The sequence below is a fragment of the Arachis hypogaea genome, chromosome 4 (assembly GCF_003086295.3).
Source record: "Arachis hypogaea cultivar Tifrunner chromosome 4, arahy.Tifrunner.gnm2.J5K5, whole genome shotgun sequence".
NCBI lineage: Eukaryota > Viridiplantae > Streptophyta > Magnoliopsida > Fabales > Fabaceae > Arachis > Arachis hypogaea.
In genome coordinates, this window is record NC_092039.1 from 80,387,871 (window position 1) to 80,392,922 (window position 5,052).

The 5,052-nt window shown below is 38.0% G+C and overlaps 1 pseudogene; it reads right to left on the reverse strand.

Moving 5' to 3' along the window:
- Positions 1–1,080: 1,080 nt before the first annotated feature.
- Positions 1,081–1,177, reverse strand: LOC112799503 (small nucleolar RNA R71; annotated as a pseudogene).
- Between the last annotated feature and the right edge of the window lie 3,875 nt (positions 1,178–5,052).

The window sequence follows — 5,052 nt, forward strand, 5'->3', positions numbered from 1 at the left end:
TCAAATCATATCTTTTTCAAACTTTAATTTCAAAATCTTTTCTAACTTCTTATCTTTTCAAAATTGATTTTCAAATCTTTTTCAATTAACTACTTAGCTTTTTGTTTGATTTTAAAATTCTTATCTTTTTCAAAACCACCTAACTACTTTTCTCTCTCTAATTTTCAAAAATCACCTTCCTCTTTTTCAAAATTCTTTTTAATTAACTAATTATTTTAAATTTTAATTTTAATTTCATTTCTTCTCCTAATTTTTGAATTGTAACTATATTTTAAAATAAAAACAAAAATATTTTCCCTTTTCCTTTTAATAATTTTCAAATTTCCCCCTCTCTCTTTCTATTTATTTTATTTAATCACTAACACTATTCTCTTCTTCTTATAATTCGAACCCTCTCTCCCTTCTCTCTCTGTGTTCAAATTTTTCCTCTTCTATTCTTCTTCTCTTCTACTCACATAAAGGAATCTCTATACTGTGACATAGAGGATTCCTCTTCTTTTCTGTTCTCTTCTTTTTCACATGAGCAGGAGCAAGGATAAGAACATTCTTGTTGAAGCTGATCCGGAACCTGAAAGGACTCTGAAGAGGAAGCTAAGAGAAGCTAAAACACAACACTCTGAAGAGGACTTTACTGAAATTTTCGAAAAAGAAGTAGAGATGGCCGAACCCAACAACAATGGTGGAGGTGCAAGGAAGATGCTTGGTGACTTTACTGCACCAAATTCCAACTTCCATGGAAGAAGCATCTCAATCCTTGCCATTGGAGCAAACAACTTTGAGCTAAAGCCTCAATTAGTTTCTCTAATACAATAGAATTGCAAATTTTATGGACTTCCATTAGAAGATCCTTTTCAGTTCTTAACTGAATTCTTGCAGATCTGTGATACTGTTAAGACCAATGGAGTTGATCCCGAGGTCTACAGGCTTATGCTTTTCCCTTTTGCTGTAAGAGACAGAGCTAGAATATGGTTAGACTCTCAACCTAAAGATAGCCTAAACTCTTGGGATAAGCTGGTCACGGCTTTCTTAGCCAAGTTCTTTCCTCCTCAAAAGCTGAGCAAGCTTAGAGTGGATGTTCAAACCTTCAGACAGAAACCTTCAGACAGAAAGAAGGTGAATCCTTCTATGAAGCTTGGGAGAGATACAAGCAACAGACTAAAAAGTGTCCTTCTGACATACTTTCCGAAAGGACCATCCTGGATATATCCTATGATGGTCTGTCTGAATTGTCTAAGATGTCATTGGACCATTCTGCAGGTGGATCTATTCACCTGAAGAAAATGCCTGCAGAAGCTCAGGAACTCGTTGAAATGGTGCAAATAACCAGTTCATGTACACCTCTAAAAGGAATCCTGTGAGTAATGGGATGCTTCAGAGGAAGGAAGTTCTTGAAATTGATGCTCTGAATGCCATATTGGCCCAGAACAGAATGTTGACTCAGCAGGTCAATATGATTTCTTAGAGTCTAAATGGATTACAAAATGCATCCAATAGTACTAAAGAAGCATCTTCTGAAGAAGAAGCTTATGATCCTGAGAACCCTGCAATGGCAGAGGTGAATTACATGGGTGAAGCCTATGGAAACACCTATAATCCCTCATGGAGAAATCATCTATATTTCTCATGGAAGGACCAACAAAAGCCTCAATAAGGCTTTAATAATAGTGGAAGAAACAGGTTTAGCAATAGCAAGCCATTTCCATCATCCTCTCAGCAACAGACAGAGAATTCTGAGCAGAGCCCCTCTAGCTTAGCAAACATAGTCTTTGATCTATCTAAGGTGGCTCCAAGTTTCATGAATGAAACAAGGTCCTCCATTAGAAATTTGGAGGCACAAGTGGGCAAGCTGAGTAAAAGAGTCACTAAAACTCCTCCTAGTACTCTCCTAAGCAATACAGAAGAGAATCCAAAAAGAGTGTGCAAGGCCATAACCTTACTTGGTGTGGCCGAACCTAGAGAGGAGGAGGAGGATGTGAATCCCAGTGAGGAAGACCTTATGGGACGTCCTCTGGACAAAAAGGAGTTCCTATTTGAGGAACCTAAGGAATCTGAGGCTCATCTAGAGACCATAGAGATTCCATTGAACCTACTTTTGCCATTCATGAGCTCTGATGATTATTCCTCCTCTGAAGAGGATGAAGATATTATTGAAGAGCAAGTTGCTAAGTACCTTGGAGCAATCATGAAGCTGAATGCCAAGTTATTTGGTAATGAGACTTGGGTGGATGAACCCCCCTTGCTCACCAATGAACAAAATGACTTGGTTAGGCAGACATTACCTCAAAAGAAACAGGATCCTGGTAAATTTTTAATTTCATGTACCATAGGCACCATGACCTTTGAGAAGGCTTTGTGTGACCTGGGGTCAGGCATAAACTTAATGTCACTATCTGTAATGGAAAAAATGGAAATCTTTGAGGTACAGGCTGCCAAATTCTCATTAGAGATGGCAGATAAATCCATGAAAAAGGCTTATGGACAGGTAGAGGACGTGCTAGTAAAGGTCAAAGGCCTTTACATCCATGCTAATTTCATAATCTTAGACACTGGGAAGGATGAGGATGAATCCATCATCCTTGGAAGACCCTTCCTAGCCACAGCAAAAGCTGTGATTAATGTGGACAGAGAAGAGTTGATCCTTCAATTGAATGAGGACTACCTTGTGTTTAAAACTCAAGGATCTCCCTCTACAACCATGGAGAGGAAGCATGAAAAGCTTCTCTCAATACAGAGACAAATAAAGCCCCCATAGTCAAACTCTAAGTTTGGTGTTGGGAGGCCACAACTAAACTCTAAGTTTGGTGTTGAACCCCCACATTCAAACTCTAAGTTTGGTGTTGGAAGGTCCCAGCAATGCTTTAATCATCTGTGAAGCTCTATGAGAGCTCACTGTCAAGCTATTGACATTAAAGAAGCGCTTATTGGGAGGCAACCCAATTTTATTTTTCTATGTTATTTTCTTTTTTAGGTTGATGATCATGTGGAGTCACAAAAACAACTGCAAAAATAAAAAAAATAAAAAATAGCATTAAACGTAGTAAGGGTAGCAGAATGGGCATTTAACGCCCAGTCTGGCACCATTCTGGGCGTTAAATGCCAGAAAGAAGTACCATACTGGCGTTAAACGCCAGAAAGAAGCAACAAACTGGCGTTAAATGCCAGAAACAGGTTGCAGCTTGGCATTTAACACCAGGAAAGGAATAAAAACTGGCATTTAACGCCAGAAACAAGCAGCAGTCTGGCGTTAAACGCCAGGAATGCACAATAGGGGTGTTTTGCACGCCTAAAAGAAGCAGGGATGAGAAATTCTTGATCCCTCAGGATCTGTGGACCCCACAGAATCCACACCTACCCCACATCTCTCTCTATCTCCCTCCATCTCCTCTATTTTCTTCTTCTTCCCCTTCTTTCTTTCTTCTTTTGCTCGAGAACGAGCAAATCGTTTAAGTTTGGTATGGTAAAAGCATTGCTTTTTGTTTTTCTATAACTATTTATGACACCTAAGGCCAGAGAAACCTCTAGAAAGAGAAAAGGAAAGGCAAAAGCTTCCACCTCCGAGTCATGGGAGATGGAAAGATTCATCTCAAAGGTCCATCAAGACCACTTCTATGAAGTTGTGGTCAAGAAAAAAGGTGATCCCTATGCAATTCAGCTGGAATTGTCATAGAGGAAGACATCCTCATTGAAGATGACAAGCCCATCACTAAGAAAAGGATGGAGCAAACAAGAGAGCCCACTCATGGACCTCAACAAGAGCATGAAGAATTCCCTCATCAAGAAATCCCTGAGATGCCTCAAGGGATACATTTTCCTCCACATAACTATTGGGAGCAACTAAGGATAGGAGTACCAAAAGCACTAGGGATGGAGCAACAAAGGCAAGGAAGAGACATTGAGGAGCTCAAGCACTCCATAAGATCTTCAAAGAAGAAGAACTAGCCACCATCACTAAGGTGGACCAGTTCTTTAATTTCCTTGTTCTTATTTTTCTATTTTTCGAATTTGATGCTTTATATGTTATCCATGTTTGTGTCTTCATTACATGATCATTAGTGTCTAGTGTCTATGTCTTAAAGCTATGAATAATTCCATGAATCCTTCACCTCTCTTAAATGAAAAATGTGCTTAATTACAAAAGAACAAGAAGTACTTGGATTTCAAATTTTATCTTGAAATTAGTTTAATTATTTTGATGTGGTGGCAATACTTTTTGTTTTCCGAATGAATGCTTGAATAGTGCATATTTTTATTGTGATGAGCGGATAATTTATACGCTTTTTGGCATTGTTTTTAGGTAGTTTTTAGTAGGATCTAGCTACTTTATAGTATATTTTTATTAGTTTTTAAGCAAAATTCATATTTTTGGACTATACTATGAGTTTGTGTATTTTTCTGTGATTTCAAGTATTTTCTGGCAGAAATTTAGGGACCTAAGCAAAAATCTGATTCAGAGGCTGAAAAAGGACTGCTGATGCTGTTGGATTCTGACCTCTGTGCACTCGAAATGGAATTTTTGGAGCTACAGAAACCCAAATGGCACCATTGAGATCACAATTTCGTGCAATAGTGGAGTCGAGTCCTGATTATTATATGTTGCGATTAGAGTTGCTGTGGTTACTGCGAAAGTGAGCGAAGCTGTGATTCAAGCCGCCGGTAATTTCGAGTTAAAAGAGAAGGTTCTTGTAGCATGTTTGGGCTATGGTTTTGTGTTTTGAGGTAGGGGCACTTTCTAAAAACTATATTTTTATATATTGAAATTATTACATATGGATACTGATGTGAGACAATGTACATTTGGTAATTGTATAAGCCTTATGTGATGTTGATTATGTTGGATGAATGTAATTATATGTTTGAATGGATTATTATTTGGTTTTGATGAATGGATTGTTGCTGAATGGTTCCTTTAAAGCTTTGGAAACAAGTTTAATTGGTTGACAATGGTTTGATTTTGAAACGGTTTCCTTGAGATATGAAAATGAGATGATTGTTGGATTTAGCTTGCTTTTGAATTGATTTCTGGTTTGAACTGTTGAAAAGGATTGTGGAACG